The sequence below is a fragment of the Podarcis bocagei genome, assembly GCF_964188305.1.
Source record: "Podarcis bocagei genome assembly, contig: HAP1_SCAFFOLD_83, whole genome shotgun sequence".
Taxonomy (NCBI): domain Eukaryota; kingdom Metazoa; phylum Chordata; class Lepidosauria; order Squamata; family Lacertidae; genus Podarcis; species Podarcis bocagei.
In genome coordinates, this window is record NW_027670323.1 from 232,152 (window position 1) to 253,023 (window position 20,872).

Genomic DNA, 20,872 nt, shown 5'->3' on the forward strand with positions numbered 1-20,872 from the left:
GGGGGGGCTTCGAGGGGGGGATGGATGTCAGGGGTTCAGGAGCAGAGACGCAGAGAAGGGTCCAGAGAGGGATCAGAGAGCAGCAGTTGGAGATCGGGACCCACGTGCCCAGCCGGGAGCAGCGGGGAGAAAGGGGACCAGATATCGGGTTCCGGAGGCTTTCAGAAGGAGGGAGGGCATGAGTCAGGAGTAGTCACGCCCACCTCGGGGAGCGACGAAACGATCAAGAGGAAGGTAGAGAGTTGGGCGCGCGCGCCAAGTTCAAATGTAGCGGAAGCTGGCGCAGTAAGCAGCCCAGAGAGTGAGCCAGGTCCCAAAGCCCGCCGCAAGGAGGCGGAAGGGTCAGGGGGGTCCGCGTCAGAAGAGAGTAGGAAAGAAGAGACCCCGGGGGGCAGAAGGACCCAGAGACGGAAGGAAAGGCGCAGGAAGGGCGCCCGAGATTTTGGGGGGGGCTGAGCCCCCCCAAAAATTTTTTTGAGGGGGCTCGAGCCCCCTCAAGCCCCATGGAGTCGGCGTCTATGGACTGGCTGGATGAGTAAGAGTGGGGGACCCTGGATTGTGGTGGTGGGACACTGGGGAGCAGCCTGGGGAGGCGCTTGAAGCAGGAGGGTTCAGAAGGAGGAGGCTCTTCCAGGACACTGCTGGAGGTGGAGAGTCTCCGTGTGAGCACAGTCACGGTCCCACACATTCACTCACCTCTCTGTCTGCTTCCTCTTCGAGAGCCAACCTCAGGAGTAAGTGCAGGTACTGGTGGACTGTCTCTGCGCTCCTGGAATCCCGCAGCTTGAGTCCATAATATCTATAGAGGGCATTCTAAGGGTTGGGGAAGGTTTGGGTGAGTCACAGGGAGGAGACACCCCACCAGCTACATCAACTGCTTTTGGAAAACCAAAGAATTTCAATTTTAGCGTCTGAAAATGTCGGGTAATACTAAATAATAATAATAGATTGCAAGTACTAGGCAATTGTTTTAATGATTTGTATGCAATTTTACACATCTTCTGAATTCCCAAGTCATGTTACAACTCTTTAAAGGTAAAGGTAAAGGGACCCCTGACAATTAAGTCCAGTCGCAAATGACTCTGGGCTTAAAGCTCATCTCGCTTTAAGGCCGAGGGAGCCGGCATTTGTCCGCTTCTGCAGACAGTTTTTCCAGGTCATGTGGCCAGCATGACTAAGTCGCTTCTGGCGAAACCAGAGCAGCACACGGAAATGCCGTTTACCTTCCAGCCGGAGCAGTACGTCAACAGGCTCATCTCAGCTATCTGCCAATCTCCCATTCCCACCACCCTTCTGAGTAATACCCCTCCCCACCTTCTCACTATATAGAAGGATCTGGCAACTTCTGTTTCAGTGTATCTGAAGAAGTGTGCATGCACACGAAAGCTTATACCAAGAACTAACTTAGTTGGTCTTTAAGGTGCTACAGGAAGGATTTTTTTTATTTTGACTATGGCAGACCAACACGGCTACCTATCTGTAACTATTATTATTATTATTATTATTAATTTACTTGCACTATGTGCTTTTGAACTGCTAGGTGGGCAGGAGCTGGGACCGAACAACGGGAGCTCACCCCATCGCAGGGATTCGAACCGCCAACCTTCCGATCGGCAAGCCCAAGCAGCACAGTGGTTTAACCCACAGCGCCACCTGCGTCCCTATTACAACTCTTTAGTATTCCTCATTTGGGGAATTTGAAAGTTGACAAGTTCAGCATGTCCTAATTGCTCTTCCTCCACTGTTGGAGACAGGAATGCTTCTGAATAAAGAAAAAAACATGCAACATTTCCTGGGGTCCAAGTCACCCCACCAAATCAAGTTCATGGATTGGTTCTTCTTCCGGTCTACAGATCCTGCACTGACCGTCTTCTCTGCTTCCCCAAGTTTGCCTGGTCCTCTTTTCAAGCCCCCCCAGACTGGCGGTTTCCACTCCTTCTCACCAGCGGAAAGTCGTCTCCTGCATGTGCAAATAGGACCTTCCTCCAAGCTGGGCTCCCAATAGTTCAGGCCTAGGCAAAGACGGCCCTCCAGCTGTTTGGGGACTCCAATGCCCATCACCCCTGACCTGCTGGTCCTGTGAGCTAGGGATGATGGGAGCTGTAGTCCCAAAGCAGCTGGAGGGCCAAGTTTGCCTTTGTCTGTGATAGTTAATGGCAGTTCCCCTCAACTTGAACCCTTCTACATGCTCCCACCAGCCCCAGGCAGCATAGGGTCCAGAACATTTAGAGGGCACCAGGTTGGGAAACCCTGGTTCACGCTGCGCAACATCAGACCAGGGTGGATAAAAATCAATGACCCATTATTATTTTTAATGGATTTCTTTGATTTAAATCACATTTTTTTTAAAAAAAATTAAATTGGATTTCTAAAATAAAATGCTTTTGGAGGAAAAATCTTTCGGAATATATTTTTCTATTTAAGTTGCATTATAGTCCAGAGGCTATTCACTGGGAAGTAAGGATTTATTTTAAGTTTTTCATATATGCTAAAATTCAGTCTAAGAATTTTTTTTAAAAAAATGTTTAACTACATCATGGATATATAAGCTATAATGTTATTGTTTTAGTTAAATAAATTGTTTAAATTCTTATTAAGGAAATGATTCTTTTTCTCCTTCCAATAAGGTACAGCAGAAAAGTTGTCCAAATATACAATGGTACCTCAGGTTAAGAACTTAACTCGTTCCGGAGGTCTGTTCTTAACCTGAAACTGTTCTTAACCTGAAGCACCACTGTTAGAGGTATCGGTTGGTTGCTTGAGAGCAATCAGGCAATATGGCTCAAGAGTCTGTTTTCAAGCTTTCTTCTTAGTGATCAAAACTTTTAGAATGCAGAGCGCCTCTATTCCGTGTCTTGCTCATTCACGGGCAGAATCTGAGAGTGGGCGGCCCTTCAACCTTCCCCAGCAGAGTAATTTCTTGGCGCCCAGTCTGCGCCTCCCCTCTCTGCGCGGAAGCCTACTGCGCAAGGAAGGCTTGGGTAATGGGGGACCCCCCACCTCCCCGCTTTGCTCAGGCAAGGTGTCCAGGCACCGCCTTGCCTCCTCCGACCCCTGCATCTCCTCTCCTTCCTCCGCTGAGGAACTGCTGCTTCCCACAATCTTTGGGGGCTCTCTGTAATCCACCCGGCTTTTCCCCTCTCGCCCCTGAGCCGATGGCAGTTCTTAACCCGAGGTACTATTTCTGGGTTAGCGGAGTCGGTAACCTGAAGCGTATGTGTCAGGGGTTCAGGAGCAGAGACGCAGAGAAGGGAGGAGACAGAGAGCGAGGGGGAGGAATACGAAGGAAAGATGAGTGGGGATGACGACCCGAGATCACCGAGCCTGTCCAGTGAGTCCGAGGATTCCCAGAAGGGAGCGCCAGCGGTCAGAGCAAGGGGGGAAAGCAGGGGGACACCCCAGGAAGAAGGGTCCAGAGAGGGATCAGAGAGCAGCAGTTGGAGATCGGGACCCACGTACCCAGCCGGGAGCAGCGGGGAGAAAGGGGACCAGATATCGGGTTCCGGAGGCTTTCAGAAGGAGGGAGGGCATGAGTCAGGAGTAGTCACGCCCACCTCGGGGAGCGACGAAACGATCAAGAGGAAGGTAGAGAGTTGGGCGCGCGCGCCAAGTTCAAATGTAGCGGAAGCTGGCGCAGTAAGCAGCCCAGAGAGTGAGCCAGGTCCCAAAGCCCGCCGCAAGGAGGCGGAAGGGTCAGGGGGGTCCGCGTCAGAAGAGAGTAGGAAAGAAGAGACCCCGGGGGGCAGAAGGACCCAGAGACGGAAGGAAAGGCGCAGGAGGTGGAGCAAGGCTAGGGTATTAAGCTGGTGTGCTAGAGGCGGAGACTCAGACGGGTCTTCGCCGGTCTGACCTAGAAGAAGTAGGGCTGCACATTGCAGTTTGGAAATGGAACCTGTAATCCAATAAAGACTCTTTTAACCTGAACGCTGGCTAACGTGGTCCTATGTGAGCTGGGACTGAGTGGCAGCCCTGACAGTATGTAACCTGAAGCGTCTGTACACAGTTAACTTATTATACCCCACAATAATTTCATAATTATCTGTCTATGCATTTCTAACAGTATAACCAAATCAGTAGTAAAAACTACTCTGGAAATTTATTATTCCCAAAATGAAACCTTCATCTGGTTGTAAATATTAAGATTATACAAGCAAGAATGTAAAAATATGTTTTAAATTGATTTGATTTCAATCAAATCCACCCTGCATCACACACACCTGGGGAGATGTCTGGAGGTGTTGGAGGATGGTGTCCAAAATCTCCCTTTCATCCATCCTCTCCAAAGCTTCTGGGATTGTTCTTCCTCCCCCCAGCATTTTCTTACCCATCCACAGGAACTCGAAGTTTTCATCAGAGAGTTCTTCAGAAAGAAAGAGAGAGAGGGGTGAGTAAATGAGGCGGATGAGAGGGAAAGGTACCGTATTTTTCCATGTATAACACGCCCCCATATATAAGACGCTCCATATTTTTGGGCACTCAAAATTTAGAAATGGGGGCAGATTGCCAAGACTTGTTAAGCTTTTTTGGGGAGGGGTTGCCCAGAGTGGTTGAGTTTTATTTGGGGGGAGGGAGCCATTAATCAAATTGCACAGTTGCAGGCATCAACCACCAAGTCACCTATCGTCTGCCAGTCGACAACAGCCCTTTCCACAGCAAAGAAATCATGGCTGGGAATCTCCTCCTGGCAGCTACAACCAAGCGCCCGTCCCCCCTCAGCACTCCCCCTGTAGAAGAGGAGCCCCAATTTGACACTTGATTTGGGGGGGTGAAAAACCTCGTCTTATACACGAGAAAAGACGGCAAGTTCTTTCTCAGGGGGCTTCTCGCCTGTTGCAATGAGCGGGTGCATGCCATATCTGAACAGGGATCATAGAACTGTAGCGTCTGAAGGGACCTGCGGGGTCACCTAGTCCAACCCCCAGCAATGCAGAACAGGGGCAGCCACCCGGAAGTCCCTGCTCCATGTTACACGCCTCATAACAAGGAGGGGTGGGGTGGGGGGGACTTGCACCCAGACATCAAGGAAACCAAGAGAGACCCCAGCCTTGTATCATAATAATAATAATTTATTATTTATACCCCGCCCATCTGGCTGAGTTTCCCCAGCCACTCTGGGCGGCTCCCAATCAAGTATTAAAAACAATACAGCGTTAAATGTTAAAAATTTCCCTAAACAGGGCTGCCTTCAGATGTCTTTTAAAGATAGGATAGCTACTTATTTCCTGCACATCTGAAGGGAGGGTATTCCACAGGGTGGGCGCCACTACCGAGAAGGCCCTCTGTCTGGTTCCCTGTAACCATACTTCTCGCAATGAGGGAACCGCCAGAAGGCCCTCGGAGCTGGATCTCAGTGTCCAGGCTGAATGATGGGGGTGGAGACGCTCCTTCAGGTATACAGGACCGAGGCTGTTTGGGGCTTTAACACTTTGAATCATGCTCGGAAACGTACTGGGAGCCAATGCAGATCTCTCAGAACCAGTGTTATGTGATCCCGGTGGCCGCTCCCAGTCACCAGCCTAGCTGCCACATTCTGGATTAATTGCAGTTTCTGGGTCACCGTCAAACGTAGCCCCACGTAGAGCACGTTGCAGTAGTCCAAGCGGGAGATGACTAGAGCATGCACCACTCTAGTGAGACAGTCCGCAGGCAGGTAGGGTCTCAGCCTGCGTACCAGGTGGAGCTGGTAGACAGCTGCCCTGGATACAGAATTAACCTGCGCCTCCATGGACAGCTGTGAGTCCAAAGTGACTCCCAGGCTGTGCACCTGGACCTTCAGGGGCACAGCTACCCCATTCAGGACCAGGGAACCCCCTACACCCACCCGCACCCTGTCCCCCAAAAACAGGACTTGTCAGGATTCAACATCAATGTTAGCCACCATCCATCCTCCAACCACCTCCAGGCACTCACACAGGACCTTCACCGCCTTTACTGGTTCTGATTTAAAGGAGAGGTAGAGCTGGGTGTCATCTGCATACTGATGAACACCCAGCCCAAACCCCCTGATGATCTCTCCCAGCGGCTTCATATAGATATTAAAAAGCATGGGGGAGAGGACAGAACCCTGAGGCACCCCACAAGTGAGAGCCCAGGGGTCTGAACACTCATCCCCCAACACCACTTTCTGGACACGGCCCAGGAGGAAGGAGCGGAACCACTGTATAACAGTGCCGCCAGCTCCCAGCCCCTCTAGACGGTCCAGAAGGATGTTATGGTCGATGGTGTCAAAGGCCGCTGAGAGATCCAGCAGAACCAGGAAACAACTCTCACCTTTGTCCCTAGCTCGCCGGAGATCATCCACCAGTGCGACCAAGGCAGTTTCAGTCCCATGATGAGGCCTGAATCCCGACTGGAAGGGATCCAAATGGTCTGCATCCTCCAGGCGTGCTTGGAGTTGTTCGGCAACCACCTGCTCAATCACCTTGCCCAAGAATGGCAGATTTGAGACTGGGCGATAGTTGGCCAAACTGGCTGGGTCTAAAGATATTTTTTTTAAGAAGCGGTTTAATGACCGCCTCTTTCAGCGGATCTGGGAAGGCTCCCTCACAGAGAGAAGCATTCACCACCCCGCAGAGCCCATCGCCCAGCCCTTCCCGGCTCGCTTTTATCAGCCAGGATGGGCAAGGATCAAGGAGACAGGTGGTCGGTTTCACTTGTCCAAGCAGCCTGTCCACATCCTTGGAGGTAACAGATTGGAATTGATCCCATGTAACAGGACTAGACAGAACTCTAACACTCTCCCACCCTGGCCCTGCTCCCACCGTGGAGTCTACCTCCTTATGAATCTGAGCGACTTTATCAGCAAAAAACTTTGCAAAAGCATTGCAGGAGATCTTGGGGTCCCTACCAGGCCCCGGTGGTGCAGGTGGTTCCGATAGATTGCGAACCACCTGAAAAAGTCTCCTGCTGCTGTTTTCTGTAGATGCCGTCGCCATTGCCACTTGGTAGGCTTGACGTTGAGCTCTAGCCCGTGTCCAGTCTGATTCAGAGTGAGTTTTCCGCCATCAGTGCTCTAGCTGTCTCAACGATTGTTTCATCGCCCTCAGCTCTGGGGAAAACCACGGGGCTGTCCGGGCTCCATGCAATCGGAGAGGGCACTTCGGAGCCAGACAGTCGATAGCCCAGGTTAACTCCGCATTCCAAGGGGCCACCAGGGAATCAGCCGAGAGGCCATCAACTTGGGATAAAACATCCCCTACCACTCTCTGGAAACCAGTTGGATCCATTAAGTAGCGGGGTCGGACCATCCGAATCGGTCCCACCTCCCTGCAGAGGGGAAGGGTCGCGGAGTAGTCCAGTTGCGCCAGGAAGTGATCTGACCATGGCACTTCTTTTGTTAGTGTCAGATCACCAACATCCGTCGAGGTAAACACCAAGTCTAAGGCCAAGGGGAACCCAAAAGGGATCTGGTTCTGCCTACTCACCTGGGAACGCTGGCCCAGAGTCCGCAAGGCTCTTCTTTTTTGAGGGCCGCTGCTGGCTTGTGTCTTGCTTGCTGGGCAGGGACAAGGGCCGCTGCTGTCTTGAGTCTTCCCTGCTTGGGTCTTGCCTGCTGTCTTGCCTGCTTGCCTGCTGAAAAGTGCTGGTCTGGGGCTGCACCAGCCCTGGCAAGACTAGGGGTCTGGCCTCTGCCGCCCTGGCCTCTGCCGCTGATGGTGTAGGCTTTGCCAATGCTGGCAGTAGGACGGGGGCCTCTTCCTCAAATGAGGGGTAGATCTTGTTTTTGGGTGCAACTTGATTTTTCCTCCTGCCCTCTGTGGCTGATGTTGAAGGCTTCGCCAATGGCAGCAGTAGGGCAGGGGCCTCAGACTCATACGAGGGGTAGATCTTGTTTTTATTTTTTCTTTTTAGGAAAAAAGGCATCCTGCAAGATGCAAAAAGATTAGGAATTATTGGGAAATGATATATAATGAATTGAAAAAACTGTGTAAAAAGACTTTTGTTAAGAAACCAGAAGCATTCCTTCTAGGAATTTTAGACCAAGATGTAAAAAAAGAAAACTGGGAATTATTTATGTATGCAACAACAGCGGCAAGAATTTTATTAGCACAAACTTGGAAGACAGAAGAAATACCCACGAAAGAACAATGGCAAGGGAAACTTATGGAATATGCAGAACTGGCAAAACTAACAGAAAAATTACATGAAAAGGACAACAAAGACTTTAAAAGAGAATGGGAACCATTTACAACATATATGAAGAGGCAACATAAAGAAATGGACTCATTGGCAGGGTTTGAGTGAACAATCACAACTGTCTACAACAAAAAATAAGACTATATGTATTGAGGAAATTTTGGGGAAACATCAAATACGCAAGGTGAACAATAGGGAAATAAAACAAATGTGAGTACGAGGGAAGTCCAGGGGAGGAGGGTCGAAATATGAAAAATTGTTAAAGATATAGTGTTAGAAGTAGAATCCATGGAAAAATCAATAAAAAATTATTTTTAAAAAATAAATAGAATCTCTGGATAAGAAATTGTCATTTTTAGGTAATCTGTTAAGACTGGAATATGATATTCCAGTTTTGATTGCTGGAAATTTAGCAATTGGGAAATATTACCCTGGATATTGACAGAATCTGGGAATGATTCAAAGTATTTGGTATGGTATTTTTATTTGTAAACATTGAAATGAGGAAGTCTTTTTACTCAGAGTGAGAAGGATGACCAAATATTTGACAGACCTGGAAATAGCAAGCTCATGTAGATCAAAGGGGGGAGGAAGTGGATACCATGGAAGAATATTGTAAAATTTGTGGAGGAAAATGATCTGACATGATCTACTATTCCAGCCTGGTTATCTCTTCCTAATTCTGGGTGCTGTGTTTTATTATCTTCAATATCTCTTGTGAAAAGGTCTTTTAATGTACGGTCAGTAAAAGCCTGGATGTAAGGCCTGCCTTTTGTGTGAATAGTTTTGTTTTAGTTTTCTCATTATGGGTGGATCCCAGGACAGACTAGGTCTGGCTGAAGGTCTGCCCTGAAACCTTGCTGGAAGGATCGCACCTTGCTGGGCCACTTTGCAGGAGTCGACTCCTGCAGGCGGCTTGTCTTGCGTGCGGGTGGAGGTGCGCTGCCTGCAGAAGTGGACCCTGGGACTAGCTACCTGGGAAACCTCTGTGCCTGAGGACGCCACAACTCCTGTAGCCTTTTCAGGCTTTGCCCTCGGGTGGGAAGAGCACTGCACCCGAGAGAGGGAAAGGGGAGTCAAACAGGCACTCAAGGGATAATTTCAGAGAAAAAGCTTTATTTCTACCATCCGGGATTGGTAGAAGGAGCTAGAGTGATAACTTCACAAACAAGCACAAGTTCACAGCCATTTGCACAGAGCATATATTCACCTCCAGTTCCCTCCCCCTTCTCCCCCTCCTCAGGAGTCCTGAGGCGGATATCTGGTCCCCTTTCTCCCCGCTGCTCCCGGCTGGGCACGTGGGTCCCGATCTCCAACTGCTGCTGTCAGGGGTTCAGGAGCAGAGACGCAGAGAAGGGAGGAGACAGAGAGCGAGGGGGAGGAATACGAAGGAAAGATGAGTGGGGATGACGACCCGAGATCACCGAGCCTGTCCAGTGAGTCCGAGGATTCCCAGAAGGGAGCGCCAGCGGTCAGAGCAAGGGGGGAAAGCAGGGGGACACCCCAGGAAGAAGGGTCCAGAGAGGGATCAGAGAGCAGCAGTTGGAGATCGGGACCCACGTACCCAGCCGGGAGCAGCGGGGAGAAAGGGGACCAGATATCGGGTTCCGGAGGCTTTCAGAAGGAGGGAGGGCATGAGTCAGGAGTAGTCACGCCCACCTCGGGGAGCGACGAAACGATCAAGAGGAAGGTAGGGAGTTGGGCGCGCGCGCCAAGTTCAAATGTAGCGGAAGCTGGCGCAGTAAGCAGCCCAGAGAGTGAGCCAGGTCCCAAAGCCCGCCGCAAGGAGGCGGAAGGGTCAGGGGGGTCCGCGTCAGAAGAGAGTAGGAAAGAAGAGACCCCGGGGGGCAGAAGGACCCAGAGACGGAAGGAAAGGCGCAGGAGGTGGAGCAAGGCTAGGGTATTAAGCTGGTGTGCTAGAGGCGGAGACTCAGACGGGTCTTCGCCGGTCTGACCTAGAAGAAGTAGGGCTGCACATTGCAGTTTGGAAATGGAACCTGTAATCTAATAAAGACTCTTTTAACGTGAACGCTGGCTAACGTGGTCCTATGTGAGCTGGGACTGGGTGGCAGCCCTGACAGACGCCCAATCGTTTCCGCCTCTCACTGCGCGGGAGTCTCCTGTGCAGGGTGGGCGTGGGCAGCGGGGTGCTTGGGCTCTCCTCGCTAACTTCCAACGAAGAGTCCTGGAGCCCCTGCACCTCCCTGTCCCGTTGCTCTCCTGGGTCCCTGGTGTTACACTCATTCTCTTCCCCTTCTTCCCGGCTGAGTCTCCCCCTAGCGCTTGGACCTTCTCCTGCAGAATCAGAGACCCTCTCCTTCTCCCGTGCCTCTGATGGCAGTTCCCTGACAGAAAAGCATTGTTTAATGTTTGGATAAGATATAAGGATTTGTTAGAAAAGAAAACCCCAAGATGGTTGTCACCAATGGAAGCGAAGGCACAGGAAAAACTCAATATGGAGGCCAAATGGCCGAAATATTGGGAAATTCTGGAACAAGATGGAGACAGTATAAAATTGCAGAGCTTTGAAAAATAGAAAAATAAAGTGTGAGATTGGCTTCATTATTACCAGATAATGGAGGCATATAACTTGGACAAAAAAATTGGCTTCCAGGTGGAAGAATCAAAATTGGAAACAGAATTGTTAGAGCCAAAAATCAAGAATCTGTCAAGAATGTATAACTTGCTGTTGAAATAGAACACTCAGGATGAAACGGTGAAATCAGCTATGATTAAATGGGCACAAGATGTTGGACATAACAATGATGGCTGACTAACCATTTCTCACCTTCTCACCCCTTGCCTTTTCCTGTAAGACCTATTACAGTCGTTAAGAGTCGTCAACAGGCTCATCTCAGCTATCTGCCAATCTCCCATTCCCACCACCCTTCTGAGTAATACCCCTCCCCACCTTCTCACTATATAGAAGGATCTGGCAACTTCTGTTTCAGTGTATCTGAAGAAGTGAGCATGCACACGAAAGCTCATACCAAGAACTAACTTAGTTGGTCTTTAAGGTGCTACTGGAAGGATTTTTTTTAATTTTGACTGGGAACAGTTATGGACCACAGGTATGAAGTTTACGGCATGTAATGCCCTAAGAGAAAATTTAATGAAAATGATTTATAGGTGGTACATGACACCAGTCAAGCTTGCAAAAAATTACCATTTGCCCGATAATAAATGTTGGAAATGTAATGAGACTGAAGGTACATTCTTTCACCTTTGGTGGACATGCCCAAGGATTAAGACATTCTGGGAGATGATTTATAACGAAATGAAAAAGGTATTCAAATACACCTTCCTGAAGAAACCAGAGGCCTTTCTCCTGGGCATGGTCAGCCAATTGGTGCCAAAGAAGGATAGAACTTTTTTAATGTATGCAACAACAGCAGCAAGAATACTCATCACGAAGTATTGGAAGACACAAGATTTACCCACCCGGGAAGAATGGCAGATGAAGTTGATGGACTATATGGAACTGGCGGAAATGACTGGCAGAATCCGAGACCAGGGAGAAGAGTCGGTGGAAGAAGACTAGAAAAAGTTTAAAGACTATTGTCAGAGCTGCTTCCAGATCCTAGCTCACAGAGGATCACGCTAGCCAGCGGTCATTAAGTAAAAGTCTTTATTGAATTACAGTTTCCATTCTCACGCTGCTGTCTGCAACTCTACGTCTACTAGCTAGATCGGCGAGGCTCCGTCTGAGTCTCCGCCCCGTGCGCACCAACTTAATATCCTAGCCTTGCTCCACCTTTTCCTCCTGACTGTCCTCCTCTGGGTCCCTCTACCCCCCGGGGCTTCTTCCTTCCGGGATTCTTCTGACGCTGACCCGGACCCTTCTGCCTCCTTGCGCCGGGCTTTAGGACCTGGTTCCCTTTCGGGGCTGCTCACTGCGCCGCCTTCCTCTGCATTTGAACTTGGCGCGCGCGCCCAACCTTCCACTTTCCTCTTAACCGTTTCTTCGCTCCCTGATGGAGGTGTGGCCACTCCTGACTCCTGCCCTCCCTCCTGTGGTGAGCTGCCAGCGCTTCCCCCCTGGCTCCTTTCCTCTTCCCTGCTTCCTGGCGGTGACGCTGGTCCCGATTTCCAGCTGCTCCCCCCTGAGTCTCCTCTGGCTCTATCTTCCTGGGGTGCCTCCCTAGACTCCCCCCTTGCCCTGGCCACTGGTGCTCCTTTCTGTGAATCCTCTGATTCACTGGAAAGACTGGGAGATCTCGGGTCGTCGTCATCACTCATCCTTTCCTCTGTCTCCTCCCCTTCGCTCTCTGTTTCCTCCCTTGCCCGTGCCTCTGCACCTAAACCCCTGACATCCATCCCCCCCTCGAAGCCCCCCAGTCCCCCCTCCCCTCCTTCCGGTGCTGGAGCTGGGGGCTGCTGTTGCAAAGGGACGAACGTCGGATATCGGTCGCTTCCCGTGGCAGGCCTCCATCGGAACTCTTCCGGGTCTTCCTCTCTGCTCTCGTTGACGACAGTCACCTCCTCTTCCATCTCTGTGCCGCCGTGCTCGAAACCCGGGTCGTCCCCGAAAATGTCCATGTCCGTCTCTCCCGCACTTCCTCCAGGCGGCGTTGCTCGGCCGGAACAGTCCAGCCACTTCCTGCGGAACTGCTCCTCCGGCCTATCGTCCCACCAATACGAGGGTTCTGAGACAGATCCCGAGGGTGACCCCTCCGGGGAACGGACGTCTCGTGTTGGTTCCTCGTCCGAGTCGAACCCCCTGAACGTGCTGTCCGAAAGCGTGGGCGTGAAAAGCCAGTCGTCGAAAAAGTCTGCTGGCATAGGTCTATGTGGGAAGAGGGCATGAAACTCGTCTTTGAGCAGAGGTTCGTCCAAAGCGTAGCCCGGCACCCAGCTGTTCGCACTGGCCGGGGTGCCCTCCCTGGCGAGAAAGTATTCTACTCCCTCTTCCCCCCATCTGGAGTCCAAAATCTCCGTGACTTCGTTGATGCGCTCCTCCTGTGCCACTCCCGCGTGCCCCGTTCCTTCTCTGAGCGGACTCGGCGCCGTTCCGGGTTCCTGGAACCTGTGCGGTGCCTTGTAGGGAGTGAGCACCGATCTGTGGAACACCGGATGCATTCTGGAACCCTCCGGAAGCGCCAGCCTGAAAGCCACCGGGTTGACCTGCTCTTCGACTTGGTAGGGCCCCAGTTGTTTATGCCCTAGTTTCTTCTTGGCCAACGACCTGGCCGGCACTGCGTGGGCTGCTAACCAGACCCAGTCTCCCACGTGGAGCTCTTCGCCAACCCTTCTGTGTTTGTCCGCTTGTACCTTGTATGCGTGTTTAGCCAGCTCCAGGTGGCGCCGCAGCTGATCGTGGACTTCCTGCAGTTCCGACGCGAACGCATCTGCTGACTGCGGCTCCCCTTCTCCCCTGCATTCCAGTCCCGGGAAGGTTCTAGGGTGCCGCCCGTTGTTGGCGAAGAACGGCGTGACGCCCGTGGATACGTGCTTCGTGTTGTTGTAGGCAAACTCTGCAAGCGGCAGGTAATCCACCCACGTCGCAGGCTGTTGGTTTGCATAACATCTCAGGTACTGCTGCATGATGGCATTGGCTCGCTCCGCTTGCCCGTTGGTCTGCGGGTGTCTCGCCGACGCCAGATTGATCTTGACGTTTAGGAAGCCCATCAGCTTCTGCCAGAAGTTCGAGATGAACTGCCGCCCGCGGTCGGACAGAATAGACTGTGGCAGACCGTGAACCTTGAACACGTGGTCTATGAAAAGTTTGGCGGTTTGCTCTGCCGTGGCCACCTTAGCACACGGAATGAAATGCGCCATCTTGGAGAACAGGTCCACAACCACCAACACTGCCGTCTTGCCCCTTGAGCTGGGCAGATCCGTGACAAAGTCCAGAGCCACCCTTTCCCAAGGTTCGACCGGAGTTTGCAGCGGCTCCAACAGTCCAGCCGGCGGTTTGTGCACCGGCTTTGCCCTCTGGCAGGTGTCACACCTCGCCACGTAGTCTGCGACCTCCCCTCTCATTCCAGGCCACCAGAAATCCCTGGCTACTAATTCCACCGTCTTCTCCTTGCCAAAGTGCCCGGCCGTGGGTGCGTCGTGCAGCTGCTGTAGCACCTTGGCTCGAAGTTCGTCACCCGGCACGTAGATGGCCCCTTTACGGATGAGCAATCCATCTCGTAGCTGGAAACCGTCGGCCGTTGCCTTGCCCCTTTGCACCTCTGCCATCTTTGCTCGTGCGAAGGAGTCCCCCTGCAACGCTCGCCGCACCGCCTCTAGGTCCACGGTCGCCGCGGCGCACGCCCACACTGTCGGTGCAAAGATGTGCATGGCGGCCGCTGGTGTTGCGTCCTCCAGATACTGTGGCTTGCGGGAGAGAGCGTCTGCCATGATGTTGGTGTCCCCCGGGACATACTCAATGCGGAAGTCGAAGTCCGCAAAGAACTCAGCCCAACGTATCTGCCTCTGGTTCAGGAACTGTGCCGTGCGCCAGTGTTCCAGATTCTTGTGGTCCGTGCAAACCTGCACCGTGTGCTTGGCGCCGATCAGAAAGTGCCTCCACGCCTTGAACGCTGCATGAATGGCCAGCAACTCCCTGTCCCATATGGTGTAGTTCTGCTCGGACTTGCTGAGCTTCCTGGAGTAAAACGCTCCCGGCCGCCACACGCCCTGCGGGTCCTTCTGCAGCAGGACCGCCCCCACTGCTCTGTCCGAAGCGTCTGTCTCCACCCTCATCGGCATGCTGGGGTTGACATGAAGCAACTGCTCTTCCGACGCGAAGAGACGCTTGAGGGCCTGAAAGGACTGCTCCGCCTGCTCTGTCCAGATGAACTTCTTCTTCTTGGAGCTAAGGGTGTCAGTGATGGCCGCCGTCTGCATCGCGAAGCCCTTGATAAACTTGCGATAGAAGTTCGCAAAGCCGACAAACCGTTGGACCTCCTTCCGGTTGCGTGGGCTCTTCCAATCCAACACTGCTCGAACCTTGGCGCTGTCCATGGCGAGCCCCTTGTCAGACAGCTTGTAGCCCAGAAAATCCACCTCCGGCACGTCAAATTGGCACTTCTCCAGCTTGGCGTAGAGCCTGTGTTGCTTTAGCCTGCCCAGCACTTCCTTGACGTGCTTGTCATGTTCTTGCTGCGACTCCGAAAAGATCAGGATGTCATCCAAGAAACAGACGCACGTCTTGTAGAGAAGTCCCGCCAACACGTGATGCATAAATGCTTGAAAAACGTGAGCGCCATTTTGCAATCCAAAAGGCATAACTCTGTATTCGTAGGTACCCAGTGGCGTGAACATGGCTGTCTTCCACTCATCACCCTCCCGCATGCGAATGAGGTTGTACGCCCCCCGCAGGTCCAACTTGGTGAACACCTTTCCCTTCCGTACCTTCGCCAGGAGGTCGTCGATGCGGGGCATGGGGAAGTCCGACGGCTTGGTCACACTGTTCAAAATCCTGTAATCCACTACGAGTCTTTTCTGGGGCGTGTCTCGCTTCTTAACAAAGAATACAGGACTGCCCCCCGCTGCCTTAGACTCCCGGATGAAACCGCGCTCCAAATTATGATCGATGAAGTCTTTGAGTTCCTGCAGTTCGTCCTCAGACATGGAATACAGCTTCCCTTTAGGCAGCGCCGCCCCCGGCAGCAGGTCAATTTTGCAGTCATATGGTCTGTGAGGGGGTACCTGTCCGCCTCCTTCTCGCAGAAAACTTCCAGAAATTCTGCGTACTTGTGGGGAATCGCTTGCAGCGTGCCTAGCAGCAGCTGTGACTCCTCTTCGTCTCCTTCCTGCCTGGGTACGATGCAGTGTTCAGCACAAAAGGAAGAGCCGAAGACCAGCTGCCTCTGGAACCAAGCCATCGTTGGGCTGTGCTTGTCCAGCCAACTCATGCCCAATACAATGGGCGTGTCAGACAGTTGAGTGACGTTGAAGCTGATGACTTCCCTGTGATTCCCAAGTCGCATCACCATTGGTGGCGTCTGCTTCACCACTTGCCCCCCTAGCAGCTCCCTGCCATCCACCGTGACAACCTGCAGGGGCAGTGTGGCCGGCAGCAACTGCACAGCGTGCCTGTCGACAAATTCCTGCCCTATAAAGTCCGCGTTGCTGCCGGAGTCGATGGTGATTGGCACGTCCATGGTGATTCCATTGGGCAGCTGGAGAGATGCTGTGAGCCTCACTACTGGTTTGGGCGGGAGGGGGTTCACTGGCTGTAAAATTTCTGGGGACTGCGTCACTAACACGTCTGGCTGGGCCCCAGTGCCTCTTCCTCCAGCCAGACATCGTCGTTTCCCTGCTGTGGTCCTCCCTGCTGCGTTGCTGCAGTCACCATTGCTGAGGCTGCAGTAAGCTTGTGGGGCCTCTGGGGACACTCTTTCGCCATATGCCCTGGCAGCTCACAGACGTAACACTTCCTGGTCCCTCTAGGAGGCTTCGCCTTCACTGCTGCCGGTGCTAGGGCTCTGGTTGCTGACTGAGCCCTTGCACCTCCAACCTCCATAGGTTCGGCTCCTCCTCCTGGCGGAGGCGTGGATTGCGCCCGCGCTGCTTCTCTGGGAAAGAAGGAGGGGCCCCCGGCTGGTTCGCGCCCTCCACGTCCTTCGTCCTTGCTCCACTGACGTCCTTCCAGCCTCACCCCCACTGTCAGTGCCCTCTGAACGACCTCCTGGGTGGTTCGGGGTCTCTCCCCCCTCGCTATCTCATCTTTAATCGAGTTGTGCAGTCCCTCCCAAAAGAGGTCTCTTACAGGAGCCGAATCTCTGTCCCATTCCAGGGCGCTGACCAAGGCGAAAAAGCGGGCATGATACTGTCTGACGCTGGCCCTCCCTTGTCTCAGCCCATGCACCTCCTTCCGTGCAAGATCAATGTCAATACTTGATAAGAAACACCCATCCATCGCTTTAATAAAGGCATCCGCATTCTGGAGCGCCGGATCGTTATCTCTCCATAAATTGCGCAACCATGCTTTCGCCTCCCCATGCAGATGGGACATGATGAACCCCACTCTCTCCTGTTCATCTCTAAAGTCTTTATGCAACAGTTGCAGTGCGCACAGTACGTCGGCTCTAAAGTTGGGATACTGTTGCAGGTTCCCATCGAAGTGAGAGAGCAGCCCGCCTGTCCGTCTCGCCAACCCAATTCCCTCCTGCCGGGGTGTTTGCTTTGCCAGTACGTCTAACCTGACCTGGAGATCCCTGCAGGCGGCAGCTGCCTCGTCCTCTCTCTTCCTGGATGCAAGAACCTCGGCGTTCAGTTGTGCCACTGCTTTTCTGAGGTCCTCTATCTGCTGCTCAGCCGTCATGTCTCCTGCCGTTCGTGAGCTCGCTAGTGGGCGCCTGTTTCTCTCCCCTCCTCGAGGCTGCAGATGCCCACAATGTAGGGACGGAGCCTACTGTCAGAGCTGCTTCCAGATCCTAGCTCACAGAGGATCACGCTAGCCAGCGGTCATTAAGTAAAAGTCTTTATTGAATTACAGTTTCCATTCTCACGCTGCTGTCTGCAACTCTACGTCTACTAGCTAGATCGGCGAGGCTCCGTCTGAGTCTCCGCCCCGTGCGCACCAACTTAATATCCTAGCCTTGCTCCACCTTTTCCTCCTGACTGTCCTCCTCTGGGTCCCTCTACCCCCCGGGGCTTCTTCCTTCCGGGATTCTTCTGACGCTGACCCGGACCCTTCTGCCTCCTTGCGCCGGGCTTTAGGACCTGGTTCCCTTTCGGGGCTGCTCACTGCGCCGCCTTCCTCTGCATTTGAACTTGGCGCGCGCGCCCAACCTTCCACTTTCCTCTTAACCGTTTCTTCGCTCCCTGATGGAGGTGTGGCCACTCCTGACTCCTGCCCTCCCTCCTGTGGTGAGCTGCCAGCGCTTCCCCCCTGGCTCCTTTCCTCTTCCCTGCTTCCTGGCGGTGACGCTGGTCCCGATTTCCAGCTGCTCCCCCCTGAGTCTCCTCTGGCTCTATCTTCCTGGGGTGCCTCCCTAGACTCCCCCCTTGCCCTGGCCACTGGTGCTCCTTTCTGTGAATCCTCTGATTCACTGGAAAGACTGGGAGATCTCGGGTCGTCGTCATCACTCATCCTTTCCTCTGTCTCCTCCCCTTCGCTCTCTGTTTCCTCCCTTGCCCGTGCCTCTGCACCTAAACCCCTGACAACTATTTACAGAAATACTGTAAAATTAATGAATGTTAGAAAAATGTTGGAATGAAGTTATATGGCTTTAGTATAAATGTTATAAGGAATTAAGTATAAATAGATAATAGAGTGTTAAAGGAAAAAATAAGGTTAGAATGTGTTAAGATAATTATAGGATAGAAAACAGAGGAAGATGGAAAGGAATTGCTGAAACAATTAATAGAAGTGGAATACAAAAAGGGAGGTGTGAGGAGGTCGTGGAAATAAGTGAATGAAAGATAAGATATTGAAATGTGATGTGTTTTAAACTGTTTTTGTTTTGTTTTGTTAGTTTAATGTGTTAATGTTATGTATTTCGGTGGTGGCGCCCGCCCTGTGGAATGCCCTCCCATTGGATGTCAAGGTGATGGACAACTACCTGACATTCAGAAGACATCTTAAGGCGGCCCTATTCAGGGAAGCTTTTAATGTATGATATTTTAGTGTTTTTTGGTTTCTGTGGAAGCCGCCCAGAGTGGCTGGGGAAACCCAGCCAGATGGGCGGGGTACAAATAATAAATTATTATTATTATTATTATTATTATTATTATTATTATTATTATTATTATTATTATTATTATTAGTATTAGTGTTATGTAGTGTTTTTGTGTTGTATTGTATTGTCCATTTTTTTTCTTTTTTGTAGTGTTTAAATTGTTGGAAAAGCAATAAATATTATTATTATTTTTAAAAAAGAGCTTTCTGTTCATGCTCAGGGAAACTCATGAGGCAGGACTCCTGAGGAGGGGGAGAAGGGGGAGGGAACGGGGGGGGGAATATATGCTCTGTGCAAATGGCTGTGAACTTGTGCTTGTTTGTGAAGTTATCACTCTAGCTCCTTCTACCAATCCCGGATGGTAGAAATAAAGCTTTTTCTCTGAAATTATCCCTTGAGTGCCTGTTTGACTCCCCTTTCCCTCTCTCGGGTGCAGTGCTCTTCCCACCCGAGGGCAAAGCCTGAAAAGGCTACAGGAGTTGTGGCGTCCTCAGGCACAGAGGTTTCCCAGGTAGCTAGTCCCAGGGTCCACTTCTGCAGGCAGCGCACCTCCACCCGCACGCAAGACAAGCCGCCTGCAGGAGTCGACTCCTGCAAAGTGGCCCAGCAAGGTGCGATCCTTCCAGCAAGGTTTCAGGGCAGACCTTCAGCCAGACCTAGTCTGTCCTGGGATCCACCCATAATGAGAAAACTAAAACAAAACTATTCACACAAAAGGCAGGCCTTACATCCAGGCTTTTACTGACCGTACATTAAAAGACCTTTTCACAAGAGATATTGAAGATAATAAAACACAGCACCCAGAATTAGGAAGAGATAACCAGGCTGGAATAGTAGATCATGTCAGATCATTTTCCTCCACAAATTTTACAATATTCTTCCATGGTATCCACTTCCTCCCCCCTTTGATCTACATGAGCTTGCTATTTCCAGGTCTGTCAAATATTTGGTCATCCTTCTCACTCTGAGTAAAAAGACTTCCTCATTTCAATGTTTACAAATAAAAATACCATACCAAATACTTTGAATCATTCCCAGATTCTGTCAATATCCAGGGTAATATTTCCCAATTGCTAAATTTCCAGCAATCAAAACTGGAATATCATATTCCAGTCTTAACAGATTACCTAAAAATGACAATTTCTTATCCAGAGATTCTATTTATTTTTTAAAAATAATTTTTTATTGATTTTTCCATGGATTCTACTTCTAACACTATATCTTTAACAATTTTTCATATTTCGACCCTCCTCCCCTGGACTTCCCTCGTACTCACATTTGTTTTATTTCCCTATTGTTCACCTTGCGTATTTGATGTTTCCCCAAAATTTCCTCAATACATATAGTCTTATTTTTTGTTGTAGACAGTTGTGATTGTTCACTCAAACCCTGCCAATGAGTCCATTTCTTTATGTTGCCTCTTCATATATGTTGTAAATGGTTCCCATTCTCTTTTAAAGTCTTTGTTGTCCTTTTCATGTAATTTTTCTGTTAGTTTTGCCAGTTCTGCATATTCCATAAGTTTCCCTTGCCATTGTTCTTTCGTGGGTATTTCTTCTGTCTTCCAAGTTTGTGCTAATAAAATTCTTGCCGCTGTTGTTGCATACATAAATAATTCCCAGTTTTCTTTTTTTACATCTTGGTCTAAAATTCCTAGAAGGAATGCTTCTGGTTTCTTAACAAAAGTCTTTTTACACAGTTTTTTCAATTCATTATATATCATTTCCCAATAATTCCTAATCTTTTTGCATCTTGCAGGATGCCTTTTTTCCTAAAAAGAAAAAATAAAAACAAGATCTACCCCTCGTATGAGTCTGAGGCCCCTGCCCTACTGCTGCCATTGGCGAAGCCTTCAACATCAGCCACAGAGGGCAGGAGGAAAAATCAAGTTGCACCCAAAAACAAGATCTACCCCTCATTTGAGGAAGAGGCCCCCGTCCTACTGCCAGCATTGGCAAAGCCTACACCATCAGCGGCAGAGGCCAGGGCGGCAGAGGCCAGACCCCTAGTCTTGCCAGGGCTGGTGCAGCCCCAGACCAGCACTTTTCAGCAGGCAAGCAGGCAAGACAGCAGGCAAGACCCAAGCAGGGAAGACTCAAGACAGCAGCGGCCCTTGT

General features: G+C 51.0%; 1 long non-coding RNA gene across 1 annotated transcript; it reads right to left on the reverse strand.

The window, feature by feature from the left end:
* Positions 1 to 684: 684 nt before the first annotated feature.
* LOC308579506 lies at positions 685 to 7,505 on the reverse strand. The gene is made up of 3 exons (XR_014004512.1): positions 7,425 to 7,505; positions 4,218 to 4,360; positions 685 to 813 (listed from the first exon to the last, which is right to left on the reverse strand). It is a non-coding gene; the product is annotated as an uncharacterized lncRNA (long non-coding RNA).
* Positions 7,506 to 20,872: the final 13,367 nt, after the last annotated feature.